At 41.3% G+C, this 13,204-nt stretch overlaps 1 pseudogene; it reads right to left on the bottom strand.

Moving 5' to 3' along the window:
* Positions 1-11,608: 11,608 nt before the first annotated feature.
* LOC121145020 lies at positions 11,609-11,855 on the bottom strand (annotated as a pseudogene).
* Between the last annotated feature and the right edge of the window lie 1,349 nt (positions 11,856-13,204).

The raw sequence follows: 13,204 nt of genomic DNA, 5'->3' as shown, positions 1-13,204 counted from the left end.
TAACTTCAGATAGATAAATAATTTACTGCATTATCCTGTTTTCTTTTTTCAATGTAAACTTACCCAGGGAAATATCATCAGATATTTTTAAGTTTTCAGAAAACTGCTCAAAGAATCTGAGAAATCAACTGCTCTACTTTAATTTTCAATGCCTTTTTAGGAAAAGACCCCAAAGTCATTACTATTTTGAAAGACCAATTTCAGATACTTGACTCCATTTATTCCTGCTCCTACCCCATACATATTGGGTTTCAAAAAGTTCATGGAATAGTGACAATAAAAGATACAGCTAGAAACTCTACCATGTTGGGAATACCAACCAGAAGCCAATGGCAATGGATCCATTTTAATTAAAATTAGAAAAACTGACCTTTTTCATTATTTAGTAGTTAGCCGATTATTTGATATTTAATAAATTTTAACGAATGTTGTCAGATTTTAAAAAATGCAATAAGTATGTAGAAACTGGAAAGGACGCCTTTTGGCAAGAGTGGCCAACATCCCGAGGCTCCTAAGCACTTCTGCTTCACCTCACCTTGCCGTACCGCGCAGTTGATAGTGAGGCTAGTGCTGGGCCGTGGGTTGTGACAGGAAGGGACACCCATCGCTTCTGAGATGTGGCCTTTCGTGGCCGGTGTTACTGTTCCCCGGTGATCCTCCCCTGCTTCCTGGGTCTGGAGGCCTCCAGTTGTTACAGGGGTGCTGGAAAATCAGAGCAGCTGATTACACTTTCAGCACTCGGAGGAGCACAGCCGCACTGGGCCCACGGCAGTTTTTGCAAGTCGAGAAGTAATTTTTATGATGATGATAATACCTGTGATTTTGATTTGTTACAACAGCATAGCTATTGTAGGGATACTTGGGATACCCCAGTAGGGATAGACCAAGTATAACTCATGCTTAGAAAACCCAATTGGGTGACTCAGTTAAATGTGAAGATTGTTAATGCTCCCACATTCTACATGACCATGAAAATAACATTGACTGCCACTGTGGCTGCTCCATTTCCAATCCAGCTCCTTCCTACTGTGAGACAGAGAACATGGCTCAAGTGCTGGCGCACCTGCCACTGGCTTGAGAAACCATGATAGAGATCCTGGCCTGGCTTTAGCCACGTTGTTGTAGCTGTTCGGGGAGTGAGCAGGTAGATGGAGGCTGTCAGTCTCTCTATCTTTCCCTCTCTGCCTCTCAAAATAACTAACAACTAATTAACTCAATCTGATAACTTGTGTACTCCAGATAGCTTGTAGAAAGGAACTTGGGAGAAGTGCTTCATGTATAATTGTGATAAAGGATAGTAACTGTTTAGAAAGAACTCTCAAAGAAGACTTGGATTCCATACGACTTAATTTATAAGATACAATAAAACTAAAATAAAATCTGAAAATAAAGGGATAAATATAACACAATGTTAATACCATATAAATTTAATGCAACTCCAAAATCCTAACCATGTTTTTCTTGGAATTGAACGGAGTTACATTAAAATTCATATGGAAAAATTAATGATCCTAAATATTTAAGAAAACTATAAAACTGAAACATGAGGAATCATTATATACAATGAAGCCCTAATAATTGAATTAATCTGGCATTAATTAAGTCATAATTTTGCCATCTCTTAAGTTCACAAAAGTAAAGATTTAACCAGTGAGAAAAAAAATAGGCTCTTAAATAAATAATGTTGCACTCATTTATATGAAAATATAAAAATAATTTCAGACAGAAACTTGAATACAAGATTGAGAAAACCCAAAAATTAAACATGAAAGACAAAATGATACAGAGTGAATAAAATGAAAGCTGGAACATTTTTAACCCACAATTTAGGGAAACATAATCAACACTAGAAAATAAGATGCGGAGAGAAGCATACATATTTGACTAAACACAAAAAGAAATTATGCATGGAAAAAAGACAAAGTCAATAGACAAAGTACAGATCTGCCGAGAATGTTTGTAAGTAGATATTCTAGCAGAACTATTTGTGTCCCAAGAATTCATATGTTGAAGTACTAACTCTCCCAAAGTGAGGCATCTGGGGAACAATTGCTTGAAGGTCATGAACGTGAAATCTCTGTAATGGAGTGGTAGAGGAGGATCTGGCCTAAGTTTAGCTGTCAGAAAACCATGAGTCCTCAGCTGGGCCATGGTAGCATCCTGACCCTTGGACGAGCATCCCCCAGAACTGTGAAAAATAAAATGCTTACTGTGTGAGCCGCTCAGCCTCTGATGTTCTGTGACAGCCATCCATATTGTCTAAGTAAATATCAAAGCTTGATTTCTCTATAAAGCAAGGAGCTCTTAACATTTTAAGAAGAAAAGACAGGCTTAGAGAAAATGGGGAAAATATATGACAAGTCACAGAGCATAAATCCAAATTATCAACAAATAAATGCCTTGACCAGCTTGAGATGCAACAGCTCAAGCCGATGCTTGAAATGCTAACAGAGCATCCCTTCGAGTCCTGGTTGCTCTGTTTCCAATCCAACTCCCTGCTAATGTGCCTGGAAGAGCAGTGGCTGATGGCCCAAATGCTTGGGTCCTGCCACCCATGTGGGTGACCCAGGTAGAGTTCCTGGTTCCTAGCTTTGGTCCGGCCCAGACCTTGATATTAACACTCAGTTTGGGGAGTGAATCAGTGGTGGAAGATCTCTCTGCCTTTGCTTCTTTCTCTGCCTTTCCCTCTCTCTGTGTTGCTCTGTCCTTTAAATAAATAAATGCATCTCTTTGCAAATTAATAAATGAAAAGATATTTAACTAGCAGTCAACTGAAAGCAAATTAGGAAACAATGAAGTATAATGTTAACACTTAGTTGACTAAAATGTGAAGCTGTCATGTCTAGTCTTTCTAGAATACCTTCACACACTATTGATGGAGATAGGAGATATTAAATCCTTTTCAGGGCCTGCTGGCTTGGCCTAGTGGCTAAAGTCCTCACCTTGAACATGCCGGGATTCTATATGGGTGCCAGTTCTAATCCCGGCAGATCCACTTCCCATCCAGCTCCCTGCTTGAGGCCTGGGAAAGCGTTGAGGACGGCCCAAAGCCTTGGGGACCCTGCACCCACATGGGAGACCTGGATGAGGTTCCTGGATCCTGGCTTCGGATCGACACAGCACTGGCTGTTGCGGTCACTTGGGAAGTGAACCATCAGATGGAAGATCTTCCTCTCTATCTCTCCTCCTTCTCTGTATATCTGACTTCCTAATAAAAAATGAATCTTTAAAAAAAATTCCTTTTTAGAGGACAATGTGTCAAATGCAGAATACATGTCAGAGTACTTCAAAAAGCTTTGGCCCAATGATTAAGACACCAGTTAAAAAGGCGATGTCTTCTATCAGAGTGTCTGGGCTTAGAGAAAGAAAGAAGGAGTGGAGAGAGAGAAAAAGAGTGAGACAGTCTCCTAAAGAGAAAACCAAGCTTGTTGTTAACAGAAAAAGCAGCCCTTCCACCAGGGTTCCATGGCTTGTTTCAGTGATGGATTATGGTTTCTGAGTTGCTTCTTACTGGTCCATGCTCAGATGTGCATAGAAGGTGGGAATAGGTGTTTGAATATTTTTATTGTCATTTGGAAAATTGATACTATGTCTTGAATCTCACAAGTTGAGGCTTTACTTTGTGGGTGTAGTTCTACTGTTTTAGTGATTTACAATTTTTTGCTTTACAAAAATACCGCCATAGATGGAAAGAGCAGGCTGGTTCTTTCACCATGGATAACTGAAGAAGTTTGCCATGCTCATCTTTAATCCAAAAAAGCAATGGATGCTAGTTATTTTCTTTGGTTTCAGAAGCAAATCAACTGTTAGGAATAGGTACTTAAAGGGTTAGCTCTATGTGAAGATTCATTCTGAAAGTGTAAACACCAAACAAACTTCTAGTAATGCAAAGAATGTCTATAATAAATCCAGGATGCAAATGGCAGCACAATCTTACAGTTAGCAATAAGCCCAAGAGTACAGGCAGAGCAGCTGTTCCGCGCCCTGGGCCTCTTGTTCTCTCAGCAGCAGAAAACACATCTACCCCCAGAAGATCAAGATCCTGGCTGGCTTTCAGCATTTGTAACTCAAGGAAATCCCCATAAAATCAGCAGGAGCCTCAATTCTCAGGGAACTTGACTTTCATACTTGTGTAAAAGAGATATTAATGAAATGACAATTTAAGTCCAACAGCAAGGTTCCATATGGAACATTCGAGGTACAGCATGCTTCAGTCTTGCTGTTAGTAAGCCCAGTTTGCTCCCAGAAGCGGTTTTTTTTTTTTTTCCAGTACAGCACCTTATGTACTTGGGAACCAGACCCTTGGTTCTGCAATAACTGGAACCAGTTATACACAGATCATAGAAAGTTTAAAACCCAAACAAGAGGCCCATTTCCAAATTTAGCGCCTCATTATTAAGATACAAAGCAAATGTTTCTTATAACTAGTTCATAAATCTGATTAAACTATTTTCTAACTAGGAACGATTTATAAGAGAAGCTGGGAGCCATGAGCGCCCATGTGAGTGCAGACCTGTCTTCCATGCTTCCTCCAGGCTAGCAGCAGGGAGCTGGATCAGAAGTGGGGCAACCAGGACCCACCAGGCATCCTTATGGATGCCAGCACCACAGGCAGAGGATTAGGTTGCTATGCCGCTTTGGTGGTCCCCAAAGATTTATTTTCTTATTTTTACACTTAGCCAAAAGGCTGAGAAGTAATGTATTTTCTTATTTTTTATTTTAAAGGAAGATTTACAGAAAGTAGGAGAGAGGGAGAAAGAGTGAGTGAGTGAGTGAGTGAGTGAATGAGTGAGAGAGCTCTTCTATTTACTGGTTCACTCCCTAGCTGGGCAGAATGGCCAGCTGGTTATTCTTCATGTTGAGCACATAGTAGTCCATTTTTGCAGTATGTCATTAATTCTTTAATCAGTCTATTACTGGTGAGCGCTTCAGTCCCAATTATCATCATCCCAATGTGACAAATGGATTTCCTTGTACAATGGCCATTTCACAAACATTTTAATACAACTAGAAGGTCTAGTTTTAGAAGTGGAATTGGTGGTGGCTCTGCTTGAGTTGTTGGCTCCCGGCTTTAAACAGGCCTAGCCTTGGATATTGTGAATATTTGGGAGCTCTTTCTGGATCTCTGTCCCTGCTTCTCTGTCTTTCAAATAAGTAAGTAAATTATTCGTTAAGAGAATCTATATGCTTTGTATCACCAGAGAATTATAAAGTAAAAGTTGAGGCCATGGATGTTCCAGGAGGTTGAGTGAACTGGTGTCACCTGTCTGACAGGGGAAGATGCTCACCCACCCAGCTGTCCATGTCACCAAGCACAGTCCCAAGCACATTGCCCTCAAGTGTCTGTTTTTTGGTTGCTTCCTTTTATTTTGAACACTCCGTAAGTGTTCAAACACCCATGGTAAAAGAAGACTTGTACCAAGGGATATAGGACTTTCCATTAAAATGGAAAAAAAAAAAATAACTATTTATTCTGAAGGATCTTCCAAAGTTCTTTTACCATTTTAAGGACTGCCTTTGTCTACAATAAGCGATTATGCTATAAAAGACTCCTCAAAATGTTTTATCTGGGTTGCCCTCAGATAGATGAGATGGAATGCATATTCCAGACTTCTGTTAGAGATGCAAATATCCTACTAGTGATGATACACCACTGAGTGACAACACTTTGTCTTCTGGACCAGCTCTCTACTCTGCAATGTCCTCCTCTCTATCCATTGCCGATCTCAGTGCCTTGGCTGTCCTGAGGAGCCCTGGGAATCTGGTTTCTGGACAGAGATTGAAGACTTTGCCTTCATGATTTGCTTGCTTGCGTGATTTGTGTGGTTATGTCTGCAGGGTGGAAGCCTGGCCCTGACCTGGAGCTACCTCTTATGCCAGCTGTCCAGTCAGTTAACTATTGAAAGAAGGGCTAATTTTCCTGATGATCATTAGGGATACAGAAAGGGACAGAGCCACTTGTAGAAGGTTTTCTGGGGTGCTAGGGCAGAGTAGTTGGTGATGATCTAATCATTCAACAAGTCAGTAAGGTGACTACATGACACAACTTTCTGGAATAGGAGCTACTACTGACGTAGATTGTCAATTTCACTCATTAACAAATATTGAGCACCTCCGTGTGTCAGGTAGTGTCTCCATTTTAAAGTTTCAGCAAAGAAGAACATGGGGCTGGGGAGAAGGAAATAAATGCCTGTGTAAGGGATCACTTTGTACATGATCAGCATAATCTGCTTTCTCTGTTCTCGTAAGAACCAAGGGAGTCATCAGTGCGCAAATAGAGCCTATTTCTGGAAAACTACAGATGCCCCTAGGCTCAGCCTTATCTTATTTTACAAACAAGAAAAGAGAACTGAATTCCTTCCTAGCAGTTTCTAGTGCTGGGGAGGAGAAGTGTGCAAGATTTGCAAACCCTTGAAAAGCACAAACGATGACTGAGAAAGCTTTCTTTTCAAGCTGGCCAGCCTGTTTCTGCCAAGTGCTTGTCAAAATCACTCAGGAGGAAGGGGGAAAAAAAGAGAGGAACAAGTGCACATATACATTTTTAAAGTAGCTCGCAACCAAGACAACACCAATTATTTAACCACAGTAAAGAAACCAGCAGCCAAACCACACTGATTATTTAACCGCGTATCCAAGTGCTGAACACAGCCGTAGTCAGCCACCTTAATTGAATGTAAATATCCCCAGTAACCAACCCCACCGAGGCAAGAGCTGCAGCCGAGGACAGCTCTGCACCTTCCCTCCCGTGACTCCAGATGTCCAAGGCTGAACAACTGGCTACCGTCCAACCAACTGTTGCCCCTCCCCCGCTTTTTTTTTTCCCCCTGGTTTTTCATTTCTGTTTCTCTGAAAGCTGATTTGGGTTGATGACTTTGATATGTCTCTATGATGCACACATATTGCAGAGGCAGTTTCATTTGATGAATTCCATTCTTTGTCTTTTAATTTTCCCTTTCTTTTTTCATTCCAATCCTCTGTCCTTCTCCTTTTTACCTAATGCAGCCTTTTCAGTGCATTTAATTCCAGCTTCTGTACTGTTCACTAATCATTATAAAGTTTTCTCTCAGGGAATGTTTATCAGAAAAACATAAGCTTCTTTTTTTTTTACTATGTGCAATTTCACACTCTACCATAAACTGAAAATTGTTGTAAGATATCTCTTTCACTGAGAAATGTTCAGGCTCATGGGATGCTCTTACTTGAGAAAGCACAAAAAATGCAAAAAAGAACTGCACTTTTACTGACCACAAATAGGGCATTTGACTCAAGGTGAGCCAACCCATTACTGTCTAACAACACATCTGATTCCTGTCTTGGGATTTGAGCCAGGGGACACAGAAGTTGGACTGACACATGGCATGGATTGGGGCTGGTCAACAGAATGGGCCACATAAAAATGGAAGCAGTTAGCTGGAGAGAGGAGCAGAGAGAAACAGCTGAGGAAGATTGGTGTGCAGAAGTTAAAAGTGAATCAACCAGTGCCGTACACTGCACCCCCCTCCAAAAAAAAAAAAAAGAGAGAGGCACCCTGTCCCACTTACTATTCATAGCCTGGTTTACTTCCCACAAAATCTCCTTCGTTTCAGTCTTGTAAGATATTCTCTTTTATTCCTCTCTCTCCTCCAACCCCACTTTTCTCTAGTCATAACATCTCATACAAAATGCTTCTGATTAAAATTTCTATCTTACATAGAGAAGTCTCTTGGACAAAATGTAACAAGCTTAATGAAAACTTGAGTTTCATGGAAGTGAGTTCTAAAAAAATATGCACAGGGCATTTTATGCTTTCGCAGTTGGTACCATGCCTCACTAATGGCAATGCACTGCATTGGAGGACCAAGGCTTTGTCCTTTCCCCATTGCCTTGGAAGTACTCGATGCCGTATTCTGACCCCTCTGATGTAAATCTTCTCAGATTTTGATGGTGGGAAATTAAAGGCTGGTAGTTGGACCACATCTCTCTGCATCTCTGTTGAGAGAGAGAAAGAGTATGGGAGGAAGAGATCATAAAGACAATGAGCTGGAAAGCACTTTGAAAAAAAAAGGGTGACCAGGCATACATATCTAACGGTATCAAAAGGATATATAACATGGCAACTGAGATCCACACGATGACTGAGAAGAGAGTTGGGTCGAGCAAGATTTGGGTTGATGACTTTGATAGGTAAAATGTTGGGATGAAGACCAATCAGAGGTGAAGAGACCATAAAAAGGGAGAGTGGGAAAATTAAGTAAAAATGATTTTTTAAGGCATTTTCCTAGCAAATGAGATAGTTGGTCATTGGAAGCGTCTTCATGGAAGTCGGTTACAGGTATTGATGTGATACATCAAATCCAGGATTTGAATCCCAGGCTTTGCATGGGCTTAATTAGACAATTGGGTGGCATCATGAAAATTCATTAAAACCCCTGAGGCTGAAGTTTCTCAGCCTATAGAAGGAAGTTCAGTTCCTGAACCCGTCATGGAAGATCTAGATTTCTAGATCTGGCTAAACTACATCAAATGTCAGATGAGATGATTCCTTACCTGATATTGCAAAGCAGAGACCACAGCGAGCCAAAATTGGCTCTGGGAAAGAAATTCATATCTATAGAAATCAAATTTTCTAGCACTAATAGATGAGATTGTCCTTTTTCCAGAGCAGTTTTTACCATGCTTGACAAAGATCTGTTGTTTATAGGTACATGTATTAACTTCTGTGGTTTCTACTCTGTTCCTTTGGTCTACATGTCTACGTTCCTGCCAGTGTAGGGCTGTTTTGGTTGCAGCAGCCTTGTGCTATGTCTTGGAATCTGATATTGTGATTCTTCTGGCATTTAAACAAGAAAACAAGAAAAGGGACACATACAGCCTTGTGCCTTTGACTGTCTTTTTTCATTGTCCACTTACTGTGTGTTTATTAACATTCTTCTGCAGTACTGACATTCCTTGTCCTACACAGAATCACCAGTTAAGTTAGGGCAAGATGTCCTAGCCCTTCAATGGTACAGAGCTGAGTGATACTCCCTGGAATTCTTTGGTAAATGCAAACTCAGGGGCATCTCTTGGGCCTTGAGAATAGTCTCTGCAGGCAGAGCTTCATCTAATGCCTTCTGCATCCATGTTCTCTGCACACTGAGGTCTGAAGGAGACTTGGGTGCCTGTGGACGTTTAGGGGCGGATGGGAAGCAGGAGATCAGAATTTTAAGGAGAGTAATCTGATTGCAGATTTGATTGATCCAAGGGAGGAAAAGCAAGAGTACTGATTCAGATGAGGTTGTTATTAAGCCTTGGTGGAGGGTGGGGCGGGGAAGAATGCTTAGGGTAGCATGTGGAAAGGGCAGGGAATATAGCAAATTAAGCATGTGGAAAGGAGTTTGCTCAAGGCAAAATGGACACTTGTCTGTCTTCACAATATTTCCACCAATAGTCACTGTCAACGTAGCATGTCACAAACACAAGTCCAGCTTCCAATGCACCCCCACCGCCCAATGCAACAATGATAGCGCTGATCCATGTTCACTCATGATGACACAACTGATGCCTGACTCTTCGCTTCTCTCCCAGCTTTAGAAGCAGATGTTTCAGCCTGGCTTTTGACTTTTTTAAAATATATATATTTTTAATTTTATTGGAAATTCAGATATACAGAGAGGAGGAGAGACAGAGAGGAAGATTTCCTGTCCGATGGTTCACTCCCCAAGTGGCCACAATGGCCAGAACTGAGCCAGTCCAAAGCCAGGAGCCTGGAGCTTCTTCCATGTTTCCCACATGGGTGCAGGGTCACAAGGCTTTGGGCTGTCCTCCACTGCTTTCCCAGGCCATAGGCAGGGAGCTGGATGGGAAGAGGGATGCCAGGATTAGAACAGGCAACCATATGGGATCCTGGTGTATTCAAGGCAAGAACTTTAACCGCTATACTATCACGCCAGGCCCTCAGCCTGGCTTTTAAACTGACTGACACTCACTGCATTTCTTAGTACCTCTGGCACTAATGACCTGCCCCAATGAGACAATGTCTTCAGTCTAATCTATAAAAGTACTCTCTCTCTTTTTTAGATTTATTTATTTTTATTGCAAAGTCAGAGAAGGAGAGACAGAGAGGAAGTTCTTTCATCCGATGATTCACTCCCCAAGTGACAACAACAGCCAGAGCTGAGCCAATCCAAAGCCAAGAACCTTAAGCTTCTTCCCAGTCTCCCACATGGGTGCAGGGTCCCAAGGCTTTGGTCCATCCTTGACTGCTTTCCCAGGCCACAAGCAGAAAGTTGGATGGAAAGCAGGGCTGCTGGGATTAACCCATCTGGGATTCCGGCATGTTCAAGGTGAGGACTTCAAGGTTAGGCCAGCATTCTGGGTCTGGGAATAGTCTCTTAAGTGATCCTGCCCTTCATCCTGTTTCCCACAGTCTAACCAGAAAATGTCACTTCTTGCTCTAATCCCTTCGTTAGCTCTCCAGATCCCAAGTGAAACCCAAAGTTCTTACATTGGTGTACAAGGCCCTACAGGATCTGACTCTCCTCACCTCCCTGTCTTCATAGCTCATGAGCTTTCTGCTCCACTCATGAGGGCTGCTGTGTTGCTGCTTACTTGTAGAAAGCAAATTCCTAACTCTGATCTTTGTGAACAAGGACTTCCTCCCTCTGGCTCTCTTTCTCCATGAAGACCTCAGAATGCTTGATATTATCACTTGCTTTGAATACTGCTTCTTCCAAAATGAACGTGAAAGTCCGTAACTATTGTTATGTAACCAGGTCACTCCTCTGCAGAGTACTCTTGTCACAATTCCCCCCTATATGAAATGACATAAGCAAATAACTCTTTTCAACTATCTATCTTGTTCATCCTAATGTTCCAATTACTCCATATCACTTGGTACATTATCTGAGGGAGCTTCAAAACATTTGTGGAAAGATGGTATTAAAAGTGTAAGCGTAGGTAGCAGACTTTCGTCCTAGTGATGGAAACATCTAGAATCAGAGTGGCCGGGTTCAATCCCGCATGACAGCTCCTGATTCCAGCTTTCTGTTAATGCACAAACTGGAAGGCAGTGGTGGTAGCGTCAGAAACTGGGTTCTTGTTATCCATGTACAAGACTTGGCAGACTTCCTGCGTCCTGACCCCTCTTTGGTCCTGGTCATTGTGGATATCTGGGGAGTGGACAAGTATATGGGAGCACTATCTTTCTGTTTCTTTTTGTATTTCCTAAATAACATTAAAAAACAAAATCATGAGTTTATTTTTCTGTAAAACTTTAAAGTCCTTGCATAGTGTTTTCATAATATGTGCTTAGTATGTTTGAAGGAAAATTTTTGCACAAGGAAGTTTTTTTTGGGGGGGGATCAAAGTCAACTCATAAATAAAATAAGCTAATTTCATTTACTACAAACTTTGTTGAAGTACTACTACTATTATTATTGCTTTTCTTCAAAAGTTGCAGTAATAGGAAGAACACAAATCATAGCTGTACTCTGATTTTCTATTCCTGAAAGGTAAACTTTAAGGCAAAACTTCTGTTCTTTAAGTCTCCATTTATTAAAATATGCTATATAATTTAAATCTTGTTATCTTCTCAAGAAGAAGAGAAACAAATAGTTCTTCCTAGAAGTCTTTTTCTTGTTTTGGTGTCTTAAATATCAATGCTCAAAAAAACTTCCAGCTTCTCTTCATTACAAACCTGCCTTGTTGAATATGTTATCACTTTGACTTGGGTTCCCTGAGAGTGCTTACATAATGAAAGGTTGTCTTCAAACCCAAAGTGTGACGCATTCACCAACACTACATATCTAAAGCCACTCAACTGATATGTGGGAAAGAAGAGACTGTCCTTTAGTTTCTACTTCTAAAGTCCCAGTATCTGTTATATAACCAAACATGGCTGAAGCACATTGCTCAGACTTCCGAGTATCTTTATATATTCACATGTGTATTATGTAGACTAAGTGAAGGGCATTTGTCTATTGCTTAGTACTAGATCCTCTGAGTCTGCATGGAGACCAGCATAGAGTAAACCTCACAAGATATTTATTGAATAATCTGCAATAATACGTAATTTGGCTCTGTAGCAAAAGATACTTGGAGTCCCCTATCAAGAATTGTTCTGAGAGGTAAAGAAAATGTTATATGGAAATTGCTTAGAACTGGACCAATATCAGACACACAGGCCTTACTACATAAAAGTTATACCAATGGGAATAGATTCTTGGTCCAGCAGTTCATCTGCCGCTTGGGACACTTGCACCCCGTGTCGGTGTGCCCAGGTTCCAATTCTAGCATCTTGTTAAAGTTTATGCTGAGAGGCAGCAGTAATGGCTAAAGTACTGAGGTTCCTGCCTCTCACATGGGGAGACTGAAATTCAGTTTCTGGCTCCTGGCTTCTGGCTGACCTTGTCATTGAAGATATTTGAGGAGCAAGTGAACTAATGAATGGGATTGCTCTCTTTCCCTCTCTGCTTTTCAAATACATACTTTCAAAAGTATTATTTCAATACTTTTAAAAATCAAAGTTACAGGCAGAGATGGACACACACACACACACACATCTCCTATTTGTGGATTCATTTCCACAGGTGGCCCCAGCAGCCGGTGCTGGCTAGGCTGAAGTCAAGAGTCATGAGCTAGCTCCATCGAGGTCTCCCAAGTGAGTGGTAGGCACCCAAACACTTATGCCATCTTGCGCTGCTTTCCCAAATCATTATCAGGGAACTGTATCAGAGGCAAAGGGAAACAAACTGGCCCCCATACAGGATGCTGATATCATATGCATAAGTTTTACCCACTGGTCCCAAAATTTAAAAAAAAAATTAAAGTTGCATGAGTAAGCTTTGGGAAATTCAAGCAATTATCTGGTAAAAACACTGTGATCCACTCTTAAGACTAAATAAAGAATGGGTCAGTGTTGCCACTGCCTGTGATGTCAATGTCCCATACGAACACTGGTTTGAGTCTTGCCTATTCTATTTTTTTTAAAAAAATTATTTATTTATTGGAAAGTCAGATATACAGAGAGAAGGAGAGACAGAGAGGAAGATCATCCCTCCGATGAGTCACTCACCAAGTGAACGCAACGGCCGATGCTATGCCAATCCGAAGCCAGGATCCAGGAACTTCTTCCAGGTATCCCACAAGGGTGCAGGGTCCCAAAGCTTTGGGCCGTCCTCGACTGCTTTCCCAGGCCACAAGCAGGGAGCTGGATGGGAAGAGGAGCTGCCGGGGTTAGACCCAG

Source organism: Ochotona curzoniae, unplaced genomic scaffold (genome assembly GCF_017591425.1).
Source record: "Ochotona curzoniae isolate NIBS_2020 unplaced genomic scaffold, NIBS_Ocur_1.0 scaffold_3208, whole genome shotgun sequence".
NCBI lineage: Eukaryota > Metazoa > Chordata > Mammalia > Lagomorpha > Ochotonidae > Ochotona > Ochotona curzoniae.
The sequence above is the reverse complement of the archived record's forward strand: the minus strand, read 5'-3'. Positions and strand labels throughout refer to the sequence as shown.